This window comes from Garra rufa, chromosome 1, assembly GCF_049309525.1.
Source record: "Garra rufa chromosome 1, GarRuf1.0, whole genome shotgun sequence".
Lineage (NCBI taxonomy): Eukaryota > Metazoa > Chordata > Actinopteri > Cypriniformes > Cyprinidae > Garra > Garra rufa.
Window position 1 is genome coordinate 91,051,687 of NC_133361.1, and position 16,778 is coordinate 91,068,464.

The 16,778-nt window shown below is 46.3% G+C and overlaps 15 non-coding genes across 15 annotated transcripts; 6 read left to right on the forward strand and 9 right to left on the reverse strand.

The window, feature by feature from the left end:
• The first annotated feature begins 4,178 nt into the window (after positions 1 to 4,178).
• On the forward strand, positions 4,179 to 4,260 carry trnas-aga (transfer RNA serine (anticodon AGA)). Its single transcript has one exon. It is a non-coding gene; the product is annotated as a tRNA-Ser (tRNA).
• Positions 4,261 to 4,414: 154 nt separating this feature from the next.
• trnah-gug (transfer RNA histidin (anticodon GUG)) lies at positions 4,415 to 4,486 on the forward strand. The gene has a single exon. It is a non-coding gene; the product is annotated as a tRNA-His (tRNA).
• Positions 4,487 to 4,845: 359 nt separating this feature from the next.
• Positions 4,846 to 4,960, reverse strand: LOC141291207 (U5 spliceosomal RNA). The gene has a single exon (XR_012340297.1). It is a non-coding gene; the product is annotated as a U5 spliceosomal RNA (small nuclear RNA).
• A 1,441-nt stretch (positions 4,961 to 6,401) lies between these two features.
• On the forward strand, positions 6,402 to 6,483 carry trnas-aga (transfer RNA serine (anticodon AGA)). The gene has a single exon. It is a non-coding gene; the product is annotated as a tRNA-Ser (tRNA).
• A 156-nt stretch (positions 6,484 to 6,639) lies between these two features.
• trnah-gug (transfer RNA histidin (anticodon GUG)) lies at positions 6,640 to 6,711 on the forward strand. Its single transcript has one exon. It is a non-coding gene; the product is annotated as a tRNA-His (tRNA).
• Positions 6,712 to 7,070: 359 nt separating this feature from the next.
• LOC141291050 (U5 spliceosomal RNA) lies at positions 7,071 to 7,185 on the reverse strand. The gene has a single exon (XR_012340271.1). It is a non-coding gene; the product is annotated as a U5 spliceosomal RNA (small nuclear RNA).
• A 572-nt stretch (positions 7,186 to 7,757) lies between these two features.
• trnag-ucc (transfer RNA glycine (anticodon UCC)) lies at positions 7,758 to 7,829 on the reverse strand. The gene has a single exon. It is a non-coding gene; the product is annotated as a tRNA-Gly (tRNA).
• Positions 7,830 to 8,301: 472 nt separating this feature from the next.
• On the forward strand, positions 8,302 to 8,374 carry trnak-uuu (transfer RNA lysine (anticodon UUU)). The gene has a single exon. It is a non-coding gene; the product is annotated as a tRNA-Lys (tRNA).
• A 2,895-nt stretch (positions 8,375 to 11,269) lies between these two features.
• Positions 11,270 to 11,343, reverse strand: trnan-guu (transfer RNA asparagine (anticodon GUU)). Its single transcript has one exon. It is a non-coding gene; the product is annotated as a tRNA-Asn (tRNA).
• A 201-nt stretch (positions 11,344 to 11,544) lies between these two features.
• On the reverse strand, positions 11,545 to 11,617 carry trnak-cuu (transfer RNA lysine (anticodon CUU)). Its single transcript has one exon. It is a non-coding gene; the product is annotated as a tRNA-Lys (tRNA).
• Positions 11,618 to 12,475: 858 nt separating this feature from the next.
• Positions 12,476 to 12,616, reverse strand: LOC141283474 (U4 spliceosomal RNA). The gene has a single exon (XR_012338157.1). It is a non-coding gene; the product is annotated as a U4 spliceosomal RNA (small nuclear RNA).
• Positions 12,617 to 13,076: 460 nt separating this feature from the next.
• trnas-gcu (transfer RNA serine (anticodon GCU)) lies at positions 13,077 to 13,158 on the forward strand. Its single transcript has one exon. It is a non-coding gene; the product is annotated as a tRNA-Ser (tRNA).
• A 1,001-nt stretch (positions 13,159 to 14,159) lies between these two features.
• On the reverse strand, positions 14,160 to 14,233 carry trnan-guu (transfer RNA asparagine (anticodon GUU)). Its single transcript has one exon. It is a non-coding gene; the product is annotated as a tRNA-Asn (tRNA).
• A 201-nt stretch (positions 14,234 to 14,434) lies between these two features.
• trnak-cuu (transfer RNA lysine (anticodon CUU)) lies at positions 14,435 to 14,507 on the reverse strand. The gene has a single exon. It is a non-coding gene; the product is annotated as a tRNA-Lys (tRNA).
• An 829-nt stretch (positions 14,508 to 15,336) lies between these two features.
• On the reverse strand, positions 15,337 to 15,477 carry LOC141283163 (U4 spliceosomal RNA). Its single transcript, XR_012338107.1, has one exon. It is a non-coding gene; the product is annotated as a U4 spliceosomal RNA (small nuclear RNA).
• Between the last annotated feature and the right edge of the window lie 1,301 nt (positions 15,478 to 16,778).

Sequence of the window (16,778 nt, forward strand, 5' to 3'; positions counted from 1 at the left end):
TTCATTCAAAAACTCCATGTTGTGTTTTCTTGTGTTATCTTTGATTAATATTTAAATTTCCTTGATGATCTGAAACATTAAAGTGTGACAAACATTCAAAAAAGGAAGGGGGCCAGCACTTTTTAATACCACTGTATATATAATATTATATGACCACACTAAAATCTATATAAATGTTTTTTTCAAATTAAAGCTTATTATTGGTACCATTGATTGAGTGGTGCCAGAAATTGAGAGGTTAAATAACGATACAGGTCTCTTTCGAATGTCTGCCTTATCAACTTTCGATGGTACTTACGGCGCCCACCATGGTGACCATGGGAGACGGGGAATGAGCGTATCCTAAACCCCTGGGTGAGGACCCATTGGAGGGCAAGTCTGGTGCCAGCAGCCGTGGTAATTCCTGCTCCAATAGCATATACTGACCTTGCTGCAGTTAAAAAACTCGTAGTTGCACCCCCCCCGGATGCCCTTGACTGGGTGTCCGGTCCCCCGCACCTTTACTTTGAAAAAATTAATTCGAAGCAGGCTTCCCGTCGCCGCTAAATACTGCAGCTAAGAATAATGGAACAGGAACGGGGGCATTCATATTGCACCTCTAGAGGTGAAATTCTTGGACCGGCGCAAGACGGACAAGAGCGAAAGCATTTGCCAAGAATGTTTTCTTTAATCAAGAACGAAAGTCAGAGGTTCGAAGACGATCAGATACTGTCGTAGTTCCAACCGTAAACTATGACGACTCACAATCTGGCGGCGTTATTCCCATGACCGGTCTAGCAGCGCGGGGGAAACCAAGAGTCTTTGGGTTCCGGGGGGAGTACGGTTGCAAAGCTGAAACTTAAAGGAATTGACGGAAGGGCACCACCAGGAGTGGACCCTGCGGCTTAATTTGACTCAACAGAACTAAACATCAGCAATAGCTTCAAAATGTGTTGTCTTTTTAAAAAATGTTTTGACTGTATAATCCACAAAGGTCTGGTCTGATTTCAACACTCGGTGGGGAGCCTCAAGGACTACCTTTGAACTGAATGTTTTCATGCATTGAATGAGGAGTTCTTTAGGAGCAAATAAATAATTGTGAATTCAACAAATAAATATATGAAAAATATTTATTAAAACAAATGTATTTAAAACAAAATAAATTGTGAACTATTTACATAAAAAAATAAAACATTTTAAACTTTTTTTATTTATTTAAAAAAAACTATGAACTAAAAAAAGAATATTCCTGCACTTCGTCCTGCTCTTCCTCATCACACAGTACATAGCTATAGAGTATAGTCTGTATACATTACATTTTCCTCATTGTCTTCAGCAGGAGGAGCAGGACAAATATTTTTATAACTGAATTACAAGTGTAAACTCACAGTTGTAGTGATCATTTCTGTAGTGGCCTGTGGAAAAAAAATAATAAAGTAATGAAAAAATATTCACTATCTTTACAATTTACATTTTATTTATTTTCAAGGGTTAATATCAAGGGGTTCACACAAAACAAGGGGAATCCACTTTTAGCTATTATGCCGCCCGCAGTTGGAATCAGCTTCCAGAAGAGATCAGATGTGCTAATACATTAGCCACATTTAAATCCAGACTCAAAACTCATCTGTTCAGTTGTGCATTTATTGAATGAGCACTGTGCTACGTCCGAACAGATTGCATTATTTTATGAACAATCATTTTACTGTATTAATTAATTTTAAATCATTTTTTAAATCATCTTAAATGTTCTTAAATTTAGTTTTTATTGTTGTGATTATTATAAATTTGTATGATTTTTATGCTATTATGATTTTAATTCCTTTTATGTACAGCACTTTGAATTACCATTGTGTATGAAATGTGCTATATAAATAAACTTGCCTTGCCTTGCCTTGCTTTATTTTCTATTAGTACTTACACTGCTGCCACCATTATCTTCCATCCCACTGTCGTCAGGGTTGTTTATTAATTTTTTTCTGCCTAAAAAAAGCTAATATATCGATCAGTTTTTGTGGTACAAAATTCCCTTTGACCAAACAACATAAATGTGTTTTATACCAAATTTAAGCTTGTTATTGGTACAATTTATTTTTTTAATAAATAGATTTATTTTTATTTTTTATATATAAATAGTTCACAGTTCACACTGTTTTAAATAAATGCACAATTTCATATTCATTAAAACAGTCGCTCCTAAATCACTCACACGATGTACTAAGAAACTGTGTGCAGATCTTAATCACAATTTTTTTTGGTGTAAAATACAATAAAATCATCAAAAAAATTCATGTCAAATTAAAGCTTATTATTAGTATCAAGAATTAGTGATTTTTGGTTAAATCACTGCACGTGGTGAAATTTATCTATAATCGACTACCAGCCAAATTAAAGATCTGGCTACATTTATGCCTATGAATAGTCTTTTAACATTGTCTAATTGCATTTAATATTTTCAGACTTTCATATATTATATTATGTTGATGCTTGCTTGACTCTTTTACTTTCCTTGATTTGGCTTATTATTAAGTATTTTAAGCACAAACTATGTGTTTTCTGCAAATCTAATTCTTTTAAATGTAATTGGTTTGCTTTCTTTATCATTTATTCATAGCTGTGTGTACCTTCACCACATGAAATAGTTAATAGAAAAAGTTAATGTTGTGACGTTGAAACTTCGGGATAACCCCTAAGGTTATTTTTCACTGAAACTTATATTTAAATATATTTTCTAATATGTGCTAAACATATTAAAAACTACAAATGTGAGAGTTTGCGATTCTATCTAAAAATCAAAATTGCAATGTTTCGGTGCAGAAACCTTTTTTCACTAAATTTATTAAGTGTCTTAAAAATTTATTTTGATGAGTAAATCTTTTATTGTTACTTATTACACATTTTAAATATTGGGCTTTTTAACAAACTATGCTGTCAGACATATCAAGTGAAATAAAGTGAAACCCGATCAAGGTAATGTCATCTCTTTTTTCATGCCCCCGTATTAGAGGCCAAAAAAAATATTAAATGAAATAAAGCGGTCCAAATAATGACCCACTGTAATGTGTAGCATTCAAGATATTGAGAGACTTTAGCTCGTGGCGGGTCAATCTGGTATTTCATGGAGTAGGGGCTCGTTTTGGCAAGTTGGGTGCAGTCGCGTGTGCTGGGAGCGAAGAACAGCAAGCGCAACTCTTCATTAGTATAGTGAACAGTATCTCCGCCTGTCACGTGGAAGACCGGGGTTAGATTCCCCAACGGGGAGACCTAGCTCTCTGCTGCTGTTGAGCGACTCATCCAAAAGCTTTTGGTGCAGACAGAGGTCACAGAAGGAGTTCTGCTTCGAGGTCATCCGCAGCCGAAAACAATGCGTTGGCCGGGAATCGAACCCAGGTCAACTGCTTGGAAGGCAGCTATGCTCACCACTATACCACCAACGCAGGCGCTCGGTGCCAATTTTAAGCAATCAGAAAAGAATGCTCGAATCCGGGTCACGGCAGCCCTTTGCTGTTAAGCGACGGGGACGTCCAGCTCCTTTTTGCCAACTCACCCTTCAGTTGAATTATGCGCCTGAAGCTCGGCGGCATCCTGTGCTGCCCGCCTCCAGCCAAGAGAGCAGGTGGTCCACAGGCAGGCGAGAGATGACAGGTCTCCCCGCGCAGGTTCGAACCATGCCGAATGTGGTCGGGCATTCCCCCTTTTACCTTTAGCTTCTTGCGACGGTGGTTGGGCCTTCCAAGGCCTTTGGCCTTCGCTCTCTCTGACGTAATTGCGTGCAGCCTTTGTCCCGTAGCTCCTGTGGCAAGTGAGCTTCTCCCAGGTGGCTTGTGGAGAAAGTGTTCTTATATAAAAAGTAAGAGGCACACAAAACACAAGAGCCCCGATAGCTCAGTCGGTAGAGCATCAGACTTTTAATCTGAGGGTCCAGGGTTCAAGTCCCTGTTCGGGCGAAGGGCCATCTTCTTGTCGGCGGCCTCAGCTTGCAGTCGTGACAGTCCAGCACTGCCGTGTGTCGGCGTACGCTTAAAGATGTGACAGAGTTCACATAGAGTGATTGCTTCATGAATTTTTCGTTGCTTGTGGTGGGCTGTTTTCCCCTTTAGGAGTTTTACGCTAGACGATTTTAGTAAAGCGGTAGCCAGTTCATTGTTTTTTCAGCCAACTTTGAGTTCGACAACGGGACAGAGGACGTCAGGGTCGCCGTAGTCGTGGCCGAGTGGTTAAGGCGATGGACTAGAAATCCATTGGGGTCTCCCCGCGCAGGTTCGAATCCTGCCGACTACGCTCTTCACCAGTGCTGAGGAGAAGTAGGCGGGCCCTTTTCTTCCGTGTCCCTAGCATGGATTTGTGTGCCCTCTCTCCGCAGTAATAAAAAGCGCCGCTAGCCCTTTTTTTTCAATTCGGACGGCCGGCACCACCAGATGTGAGCCAGTGGTGCGCCGTGATCGTATAGTGGTTAGTACTCTGCGTTGTGGCCGCAGCAACCCCGGTTCGAATCCGGGTCACGGCAGGCTTTTTGTTCACTGAGCTCCTTTCTGCCACCTCCATTTTTCGTACGGGTGCGGTGCCAGTTAAACTATTCCAACAACGCAGGCAGCAGAGGCTGGCTTTCGGGGTCAAGAAAGAAGGCTCGAAGTGCACGAGTCACTGATGGGGCCAAAAGAGCTGAAGCCATCTTTGTTTGATCCTGTCCAGGGTTTGTATCCCGTCATGGATGAGAGAGCGCTGTCTTTCCATGCTGGCTAAAGAAATTTGAAGCTGCGAAGCTGGAAGCGCAAAGGCTGCCAACACAGACCATGACGAGGCGCGCGTCGTTCCACTGCACGCTGGCGGGTGGCCAGATTGACTCTGCTCCTGACACTATAGTGTAGCTCTGCTGTGAGCAAAGCCCCCCAAAATACAGGTCACTCGCAAAGGTTCCCCTCCACGCAAATCTTTAGTAAAAGGCGAAAGATTTATGCGCTAATGACGAGAAACTCGAGATGTGTCTCTATGCCCTTGGACCTGTGCGCTCACTGTGGTAAACCACTACGCTCACCAAGGGTAATCTAGGGTGCCGACACCTGCCAACATGATTTTCGTCACCCCCCTCACTCCAAATGGGAGAAGTAAAAGTCACAAAAGTCCCTTCCCTCACCCAGTATTCACAAACCCGATCAAGGTAATGTCATCTCTTTTTTCATGCCCCTGTATTAGAGGCCAAAAAAAATATTAAATGAAATAAAGCGGTCCAAATAATGACCCACTGTAATGTGTAGCATTCAAGATATTGAGAGACTTTAGCTCGTGGCAGGTCAATCTGGTATTTCATGGAGTAGGGGCTCGTTTTGGCAAGTTGGGTGCAGTCGCGTGTGCTGAGAGCGAAGAACAGCAAGCGCAACTCTTCGTTAGTATAGTGGACAGTATCTCCGCCTGTCACGTGGAAGACCGGGGTTAGACTCCCCAACGGGGAGACCTAGTTCTCTGCTGCTGTCGAACGACTCATCCAAAAGCTTTTGGTGCAGACAGAGGTCACAGAAGGAGTTCTGCTTCGAGGTCAACCGCAGCAGAAAACAACGCGTTGGCCGGGAATCGAACCCGGGTCAACTGCTTGGAAGGTAGCTATGCTTACCACTATACCACCAACGCAGGCGCTCGGTGCCAGTTTTAAGCCATCAGAAAATAATGCTCGAAACCGGGTCACGGCAGCCCTTTGCTGTTAAGCGACGGGGACGTCCAGCTCCTTTTTGCCAAATCACCCTTCAGTTGAATTATGCGCCTGAAGCTCGGCGGGATCCTGTGCTGCCCGCCTCCAGCCAAGAGAGCAGGTGGTCCACAGGCAGGCGTAGTCTTAGCCGAGAGGTTAAAGCGATGGACTTGAAATCCATTAGGGTCTCCCCGCGCAGGTTCGAGCCATGCCGAATGTGGTCGGGCATTCCCCCTTTTACCTTTAGCTTCTTGCGACGGTGGTTGAGCCTTCCAAGGCCTTTGGCCTTCGCTCTCTCTAATGTAATTGCATGCAGCCTTTGTCCCGTAGCTCCTGTGGCAAGTGAGCTTCTGCCAGGCGGCTTGTGGAGAATGTGTTCTTATATAAAAAGTAAGAGGCACACAAAACACAAGAGCCCAGATAGCTCAGTCGGTAGTGCATCAGACTTTTAATCTGAGGGTCCAGGGTTCAAGTCCCTGTTCGGGCGAAGGGCCATCTTCTTGTCGGCGGCCTCAGCTTGCAGTCGTGCCGGTCCAGCACTGCCGTGTGTCGGCGTACGCTTAAAGACGTGAAAGAGTTCACGTACAGTGTTTTCTTCATGAATTTTTCGTTGCTTGTGGTGGGCTGTTTTCCCCTTTAGGAGTTTCACGCTAGGCGATTTCAGTAAAGCGGTAACCAGTTCATTGTTTTTTCAGCCAACTTTGAGGTCGACAACGGGACAGAGGACGTCAGGGTCGCCGTAGTCGTGGCCGAGTGGTTAAGGCGATGGACTAGAAATCCATTGGGGTCTCCCCGCGCAGGTTCGAATCCTGCCGACTACGCTCTTCACCGGTGCTGAGGAGAAGTGGCTGGGCCCTTTTCTTCCGTGTCCCTAGCACGGATTTGTGTGCCCGCTCTCCACAGTAATATAAAGCGCCGCTAGCCCTTTTTTTTTTCAATTCGGACGGCCGGCACCGCCAGGTGTGAGCCAGTGGTGCGCCGTGATCGTATAGAGGTTAGTACTCTGCGTTGTGGCCGCAGCAACCCCGGTTCGAATCCGGGTCACGGCAGGCATTTTGTTCACTGAGCTCCTTTCTGCCACCTCCATTTTTCGTACGGGTGCGGTGCCAGTTAAACTATACCAACAACGCAGGCAGCAGAGGCTGGCTTTCGGGGTCAACAAAGAAGGCTCAAAGTGCACGAGTCACTGATAGGGTCAAAAGAGCTGAAGCCATCTTTGTTTGAGCCCGTCCAGGGTTTGTATCCCGTCATGGACGAGAGAGCGCTGTCTTTCCATGCTGGCTAAAGAAATTTGAAGCTGCGAAGCTGGAAGCGCAAAGGCTGCCAACACAGACCATGACGAGGCGCGCGTCGTTCCACTGCACGCTGGCGGGTGGCCAGATTGACTCTGCTCTTGACACTATAGTGTAGCTCTGCTGTGAGCAGAGCCCCCAAAAATACAGGTCACTCGCAAAGGTTCCCCTCCACGCAAATCTTTAGTAAAAGGCGAAAGATTTATGCGCTAATGACGAGAAACTCGAGATGTGTCTCTATGCCCTTGGACCTGTGCGCTCACTGTGGTAAACCACTACGCTCACCAAGGGTAATCTAGGGTGCCGACACCTGCCAACATGATTTTCGTCACCCCCCTCACTCCAAATGGGAGAGGTAAAAGTCACAAAAGTCCCTTCCCTCACCCAGTATTCACAAACCCGATCAAGGTAATGTCATCTCTTTTTTCATGCCCCCGTATTAGAGGCCAAAAAAAATATTAAATGAAATAAAGCGGTCCAAATAATGACCCACTGTAATGTGTAGCATTCAAGATATTGAGAGACTTTAGCTCGTGGCAGGTCAATCTGGTATTTCATGGAGTAGGGGCTCGTTTTGGCAAGTTGGGTGCAGTCGCGTGTGCTGAGAGCGAAGAACAGCAAGCGCAACTCTTCGTTAGTATAGTGGACAGTATCTCCGCCTGTCACGTGGAAGACCGGGGTTAGATTCCCCAACGGGGAGACCTAGTTCTCTGCTGCTGTCGAACGACTCATCCAAAAGCTTTTGGTGCAGACAGAGGTCACAGAAGGAGTTCTGCTTCGAGGTCAACCGCAGCAGAAAACAATGCGTTGGCCGGGAATCGAACCCGGGTCAACTGCTTGGAAGGCAGCTATGCTTACCACTATACCACCAACGCAGGCGCTCGGTGCCAGTTTTAAGCAATCAGAAAATAATGCTCGAAACCGGGTCACGGCAGCCCTTTGCTGTTAAGCGACGGGGACGTCCAGCTCCTTTTTGCCAAATCACCCTTCAGTTGAATTATGCGCCTGAAGCTCGGCGGGATCCTGTGCTGCCCGCCTCCAGCCAAGAGAGCAGGTGGTCCACAGGCAGGCGTAGTCTTAGCCGAGAGGTTAAAGCGATGGACTTGAAATCCATTAGGGTCTTCCCGCGCAGGTTCGAGCCATGCCGAATGTGGTCGGGCATTCCCCCTTTTACCTTTAGCTTCTTGCGACGGTGGTTGAGCCTTCCAAGGCCTTTGGCCTTCGCTCTCTCTGATGTAATTGCGTGCAGCCTTTGTCCCGTAGCTCCTGTGGCAAGTGAGCTTCTGCCAGGCGGCTTGTGGAGAAAGTGTTCTTATATAAAAAGTAAGAGGCACACAAAACACAAGAGCCCGGATAGCTCAGTCGGTAGAGCATCAGACTTTTAATCTGAGGGTCCAGGGTTCAAGTCCCTGTTCGGGCGAATGGCCATCTTCTTGTCGGCGGCCTCAGCTTGCAGTCGTGCCGGTCCAGCACTGCCGTGTGTCGGCGTACGCTTAGAGATGTGAAAGAGTTCACATACAGTGTTTGCTTCATGAATTTTTCGTTGCTTGTGGTGGGCTGTTTTCCCCTTTAGGAGTTTTACGCTAGGCGATTTCAGTAAAGCGGTAACCAGTTCATTGTTTTTTCAGCCAACTTTGAGGTCGACAACGGGACAGAGGACGTCAGGGTCGCCGTAGTCGTGGCCGTACCTTCCAGTGGTCAGCCGGCCTAACTATTCCTAAACATTTGTTACAAGTCCTAACACAAGTCCTAACAATCCAAAACAGGGCAAAAGGGACTGCTATGGGTGGGGGAAAAGAAAAAATGAGAAAAAAACAAGGGGAAAAGGAAAATGAGGAAAAAAAATAAAGGGGAAGTGAAAATTTAAAATGTATTGGAATTCCAACCCCCACTTTTTTTACCCTTTATGGTTTAATCTCAACAGAATACTAATCTTTTTTTTTTTTTTGTAACAGAAGAATGCTTTTGATTTGTGCTGTAAAGCCTGAAATATTGTTCAGAAAAACTCTTAAGTGTTAAAAAAGCTATGTAGACTACCATTTGTATCATATTAAAACATTTATTTAGTTAAACATTCATCATATTATATATATACACACACACATACACACTGGAAGCTAATGACACTGAAACAAATTCCTTGTATGTGCAAGCATACTTGGCAATAAAACTCTTTCTGATACTAAGTATGCTTGTGTATACAAGGAATTTGTTTCAGTGTCATTAGCTTCCAGTACATGGAGACAACATCACACAGACAATAAAAATAAGATGAGAATAAAAAAGTACACATATGTAAATATAAATAGACAAATAAATTTAGAAATACATAAGTGGTATGTACAGTTGTGCTATAGATGATAGAATGGAATAGGATAGGATAGAATAGAATAGAAAGATGCAGGGATGTACTAGGGTGGAGGGGGTAGCAAATAAATATAAGGTTATTTATATTTTATATATTATAATATTTTATTTATATATTTGTTTATTTATAATCTATACAGAAAACGACAAATGGATAAGCAATCACTTATAATTATCAAAGTGGCAATATCGCTCTAAGTAATATTAGTCAGGAAAATGATTAGTTGTGTATAAATAAATAAAAAATATTTTAGGTGTAAAGGTTTATTGAATCTTTAGACAATAAAAGAGAACAGTTTGCTGAGTAACATTTTATACATTAGGTTTTGGCTCATAGTAAAATCAAGTATGGAGCTCATACTTGATTAAATAAAAATTATTTTCAGAAGCAATGGTCTTCCCTTCCACCGGTCCAACATTCATCAGCTCCAGCACCGCAATCTCAGGATTGGTCTTCCCTTCCGCAAGGCCAGCAGCCATCAGCTGCACCACCTCCTCAGAACCGACAGCGTGCTTGGAGACTTAAGATTTTTGAAAAGGAGCATGTAATGCATATATAGAGTGTAATTTGTCATATGTCAATATTTAGCTGTTGAAATAAAACATATTTTTTTGGAAATATGTTTTTTGTTTTATTATTTCAATTTTACTAAATTGAATAGTTGTTTTGTGATTATGTAAAATATGTAGAAATATGTATTTTTCTGTAATTTGTTAAAGTAAGTTAAAGGGTAAAAAAAGTGGGGGTTGGAATTCCAATACATTTTAAATTTTCACTTCCCCTTTATTTTTTTCCTCATTTTCCTTTTCCCCTTGTTTTTTTCTCATTTTTTCTTTTCCCCCACCCATAGCAGTCCCTTTTGCCCTGTTTTTGGCCGAGTGGTTAAGGCGATGGACTGCTAATCCATTGTGCTCTGCACGCGTGGGTTCGAATCCCATCCTCGTCGTTCGGTACATTTAGCAGTGATCCTCGGTCCTGGGGACCCCACTCTGCAATTTTTGTGTGTCTTCCCTATCTGACACACTCAGTTCAGTTCACCGAGCGCTCTACTAATGAGCTGGTGGTCTGAATCGGGAGTGTTAAACAAAAGGACCGCGCAAAACGAAAGGTGGTCGAGTGGTTAAGGCGATGCAAGGCTAGTCCGTTGTGCTCGGCACGCCTTGGTTTGTGTGGGTTCGAATCCCATCCTCTTCATTTGATGCTTTAGCACCACTGAGAGCCCACCGGAACAGACAGGCCCAACCTGTTTACGATGGGTAGCGGCGAGCTGTGACTGTGCTGTAGTTTATTGATAACTGCCGCAAAGTCTTGAGAACATATTGACAAAACAACAAGTCTTCTGGCTCCGGCACGCTATGATCGGTGGACACCTCTTTGACGAGGACCAACAACCAGCCACGCCAATAAAAGGAAACAAAACGAAGCAAGACTATCTTTCTCAACAAGCCTCCAGAGAGACTGGCAAAAATTGCCGATGCTGACTGTATTTTCAAGTCATCCCGGTGGGGTATTGGGTATTGACTTTGTGGCAACATGGAACTTTTGCATCTACATTAATATTAGTCTGTTTCTTCTTATTCTGAGGTCACCGTAGCCACCAGATCCATTCTGTATTCCGATCTGATGGTCACTACAGTCCCCCGGTTCCAGTCCGTACCAAGAGCAGATAGTGGATCAGCACCTTCAGCCGAATGTCAGCGGAAACTATGTCAACTAGATGAGCCCCAGAGACAGATCATCAGTAAAGAAGGCATCCACATGCCACAGCAAACTACTCGAGCTGGTGAAAATGTTCACCAAACACCCGCCGCTGAATTCTTTTAAAACAAGCCAGCTTATTGAAGGTGCACAAGATAAACGCCCTGAGAAAGCTGTGCCTCGCAACCCTAAGAATGGCATAGGCGTTAGTGGACACCTGACGCGCGTGCAAAACTCCGGCATTTCACACGTCCCTGGGTGGGCTCGAACCACCAACCTTTCGGTTAACAGCCGAACGCGCTAACCGATTGCGCCACAGAGACAGCCGCTGTTGCTTGCTGCCGCCGGATCACCGGTGTAAAAGCAAGGGTTAGGGTTAGTGATAGGGATTAAAATCGCTCGCACTAACAGCGACATCTGTTTTGAAAGATGTTTCCGGAGCTCGCAAAATGCACTCAGCCTGCGCGGCGAATGGGCACGCTGGAGCCCGCCACCCTTTTGGGAAGAAAGAGAGTCAACAGAGCCGCCCAACGTGGGGCTCGAACCCACGACCCTGAGATTAAGAGTCTCATGCTCTACCGACTGAGCTAGCCGGGCTGGTCGTGGGCTTCTTCACCGGGTCGGACCCAGTTTTCATCGGCCCCCAAATTACACAGGCGAAACGGAGGCTCTCGCGTTGTGCGAGACTGTCGAGCCCTCCCCGTGGGTAGGGCTTAGAGCAGGCTTAGAGTTTTCTTCTGTCGGTTTTGACCCAATCTATTTTTGGGAAGCGCAGTTTGACCCAGCAGTGCGGGCCAACAACACGTTCTGTTTTGCCGCGTGAAGGCGGGTCAATGCTTTGGACAGCGTATGGTTGAGATGTGATTTTCCACCAATTTGGGGCACCTTTCTTAAGGAAATCAAGGATGATTTGATGGGAAATGGCAAACTGCTGTAGCGTTTGGCTAACAAGCCAAAGCTACAAAGGATGTACCGGTGCCCCGTCGTCCGAGCAGAATCCACATTCGGCCGTAATCGGAGGTTACTACTAACGTTCGATTGTGTCTCATAGGGAGTTTGACGCAGGGCCTCAGTGGAAAACAGGCCCTCGGCGGCTGAAACAAAAGACGAAGAAGGCATCCACATGCACATGATTCAGGAGTGTTAAACAAAGAAACCACGCAAGATGACGAGGTGGTCCAGCGGTTAAGGCGGTGGAAGGCTAATACATTGTGCTCGACATGCACTGGAAGCTTTAGCGCCACTGAGAGCCCACCGGACCAGACAGGCCCAACCTGTTTACGATGGGTAACGGTGAGCTGTAATTGCGCTGCAGTTTAATGATACCCGTCTTGAGGACATATTTACAAAACAACAAGCCTTCTGGCTCTGGCGCTCAATCATCAGCAGACACCTTTTCAACGAGAAGCAAAACCTAAACGAAACAAGACTACTTTTTCTCAACAATACTCTAAGCCTCCAGAGAGGCTAGCAAAAATTGCCAAAGCTGACTGTATTTCAAGTCATCATGGCGGGGTATTGGGTAAAGTTTTCAACCAGCAATGATCGCGCCTCGGATAAACCTCACAGGCTACAATATTGCCTCTGCGAAAGAATGCCGGCGACGGTCGTGACCTTTTCAGGCACCTACGTGGATGTGAACCGACAAGGTGGTAGCAAGCTTTAAACTGCCGCACAAACAGTCTCCTGGCACGGGTTGCTGCAACGTGTTTCTACGGAACAGATTAGAGGTGTGTAAAAGACGGCTCATTCACTATTCCCTCTGTGCTCAAAACAGCCTGCTGAAAGCACAGCAGCAGCTGAAAAGGTCCGCAGCATGGCCTCTCTCAGTCAGCAAGGGGGCGGGGAGGCCGAGTGGTTAAGGCGATGGACTGCTAATCCCATCCTTGTCGTTCGGTTCCTTTAGCACTGGACCTTAATCTAGGTCCTGGGGACCCCATGCTGAACTTTTTGTGTGTCCTCCTTATCTAACACACTCAGTTCAGTTCTTTGAGTTCTCTACTAATGAGCTGATGATCTGAATCGGGAGTGCTAAATAAAAGACGCCACGTAATATGACGAGGTGGCCGAGTGGTTAAGGCGATGGACTGCTAATCCATTGTGCTCTGCACGCGTGGGTTCGAATCCCATCCTCGTCGTTCGGTACATTTAGCAGTGATCCTCGGTCCTGGGGACCCCACTCTGCAATTTTTGTGTGTCTTCCCTATCTGACACACTCAGTTCAGTTCACCGAGCGCTCTACTAATGAGCTGGTGGTCTGAATCGGGAGTGTTAAACAAAAGGACCGCGCAAAACGAAAGGTGGTCGAGTGGTTAAGGCGATGCAAGGCTAGTCCGTTGTGCTCGGCACGCCTTGGTTTGTGTGGGTTCCAATCCCATCCTCTTCATTTGATGCTTTAGCACCACTGAGAGCCCACCGGAACAGACAGGCCCAACCTGTTTACGATGGGTAGCGGCGAGCTGTGACTGTGCTGTAGTTTATTGATAACTGCCGCAAAGTCTTGAGAACATATTGACAAAACAACAAGTCTTCTGGCTCCGGCACGCTATGATCGGTGGACACCTCTTTGACGAGGACCAACAACCAGCCACGCCAATAAAAGGAAACAAAACGAAGCAAGACTATCTTTCTCAACAAGCCTCCAGAGAGACTGGCAAAAATTGCCGATGCTGACTGTATTTTCAAGTCATCCCGGTGGGGTATTGGGTATTGACTTTGTGGCAACATGGAACTTTTGCATCTACATTAATATTAGTCTGTTTCTTCTTATTCTGAGGTCACCGTAGCCACCAGATCCATTCTGTATTCCGATCTGATGGTCACTACAGTCCCCCGGTTCCAGTCCGTACCAAGAGCAGATAGTGGATCAGCACCTTCAGCCGAATGTCAGCGGAAACTATGTCAACTAGATGAGCCCCAGAGACAGATCATCAGTAAAGAAGGCATCCACATGCCACAGCAAACTACTCGAGCTGGTGAAAATGTTCACCAAACACCCGCCGCTGAATTCTTTTAAAACAAGCCAGCTTATTGAAGGTGCACAAGATAAACGCCCTGAGAAAGCTGTGCCTCGCAACCCTAAGAATGGCATAGGCGTTAGTGGACACCTGACGCGCGTGCAAAACTCCGGCATTTCACACGTCCCTGGGTGGGCTCGAACCACCAACCTTTCGGTTAACAGCCGAACGCGCTAACCGATTGCGCCACAGAGATAGCCGCTGTTGCTTGCTGCCGCCGGATCACCGGTGTAAAAGCAAGGGTTAGGGTTAGTGATAGGGATTAAAATCGCTCGCACTAACAGCGACATCTGTTTTGAAAGATGTTTCCGGAGCTCGCAAAATCCACTCAGCCTGCGCGGCGAATGGGCACGCTGGAGCCCGCCACCCTTTTGGGAAGAAAGAGAGTCAACAGAGCCGCCCAACGTGGGGCTCGAACCCACGACCCTGAGATTAAGAGTCTCATGCTCTACCGACTGAGCTAGCCGGGCTGGTCGTGGGCTTCTTCACCGGGTCGGACCCAGTTTTCATCGGCCCCCAAATTACACAGGCGAAACGGAGGCTCTCGCGTTGTGCGAGACTGTCGAGCCCTCCCCGTGGGTAGGGCTTAGAGCAGGCTTAGAGTTTTCTTCTGTCGGTTTTGACCCAATCTATTTTTGGGAAGCGCAGTTTGACCCAGCAGTGCGGGCCAACAACACGTTCTGTTTTGCCGCGTGAAGGCGGGTCAATGCTTTGGACAGCGTATGGTTGAGATGTGATTTTCCACCAATTTGGGGCACCTTTCTTAAGGAAATCAAGGATGATTTGATGGGAAATGGCAAACTGCTGTAGCGTTTGGCTAACAAGCCAAAGCTACAAAGGATGTACCGGTGCCCCGTCGTCCGAGCAGAATCCACATTCGGCCGTAATCGGAGGTTACTACTAACGTTCGATTGTGTCTCATAGGGAGTTTGACGCAGGGCCTCAGTGGAAAACAGGCCCTCGGCGGCTGAAACAAAAGACGAAGAAGGCATCCACATGCACATGATTCAGGAGTGTTAAACAAAGAAACCACGCAAGATGACGAGGTGGTCCAGCGGTTAAGGCGGTGGAAGGCTAATACATTGTGCTCGACATGCACCGGACCAGACAGGCCCAACCTGTTTACGATGGGTAACGGTGAGCTGTAATTGCGCTGCAGTTTAATGATACCCGTCTTGAGGACATATTTACAAAACAACAAGCCTTCTGGCTCTGGCGCTCAATCATCAGCAGACACCTTTTCAACGAGAAGCAAAACCTAAACGAAACAAGACTACTTTTTCTCAACAATACTCTAAGCCTCCAGAGAGGCTAGCAAAAATTGCCAAAGCTGACTGTATTTCAAGTCATCCTGGCGGGGTATTGGGTAAAGTTTTCAACCAGCAATGATCGCGCCTCGGATAAACCTCACAGGCTACAATATTGCCTCTGCGAAAGAATGCCGGCGACGGTCGTGACCTTTTCAGGCACCTACGTGGATGTGAACCGACAAGGTGGTAGCAAGCTTTAAACTGCCGCACAAACAGTCTCCTGGCACGGGTTGCTGCACCGTGTTTCTACGGAACAGATTAGAGGTGTGTAAAAGACGGCTCATTCACTATTCCCTCTGTGCTCAAAACAGCCTGCTGAAAGCACAGCAGCAGCTGAAAAGGTCCACAGCATGGCCTCTCTCAGTCAGCAAGGGGGCGGGGAGGCCGAGTGGTTAAGGCGATGGACTGCTAATCCCATCCTTGTCGTTCGGTTCCTTTAGCACTGGACCTTGATCTAGGTCCTGGGGACCCCATGCTGAACTTTTTGTGTGTCCTCCTTATCTAACACACTCAGTTCAGTTCTTTGAGTTCTCTACTAATGAGCTGATGATCTGAATCGGGAGTGCTAAATAAAAGACGCCACGTAATATGACGAGGTGGCCGAGTGGTTAAGGCGATGGACTGCTAATCCATTGTGCTCTGCACGCGTGGGTTCGAATCCCATCCTTGTCGTTCGGTACATTTAGCAGTGATCCTCGGTCCTGGGGACCCCACTCTGCAATTTTTGTGTGTCTTCCCTATCTGACACACTCAGTTCAGTTCACCGAGCGCTCTACTAATGAGCTGGTGGTCTGAATCGGGAGTGTTAAACAAAAGGACCGCGCAAAACGAAAGGTGGTCGAGTGGTTAAGGCGATGCAAGGCTAGTCCGTTGTGCTCGGCACGCCTTGGTTTGTGTGGGTTCCAATCCCATCCTCTTCATTTGATGCTTTAGCACCACTGAGAGCCCACCGGAACAGACAGGCCCAACCTGTTTACGATGGGTAGCGGCGAGCTGTGACTGTGCTGTAGTTTATTGATAACTGCCGCAAAGTCTTGAGAACATATTGACAAAACAACAAGTCTTCTGGCTCCGGCACGCTATGATCGGTGGACACCTCTTTGACGAGGACCAACAACCAGCCACGCCAATAAAAGGAAACAAAACGAAGCAAGACTATCTTTCTCAACAAGCCTCCAGAGAGACTGGCAAAAATTGCCGATGCTGACTGTATTTTCAAGTCATCCCAGTGGGGTATTGGGTATTGACTTTGTGGCAACATGGAACTTTTGCATCTACATTAATATTAGTCTGTTTCTTCTTATTCTGAGGTCACCGTAGCCACCAGATCCATTCTATATTCCGATCTGATGGTCACTACAGTCCCCCGGTTCCAGTCCGTACCAAGAGCAGATAGTGGATCAGCACCTTCAGCCGAATGTCAGCGGAAAC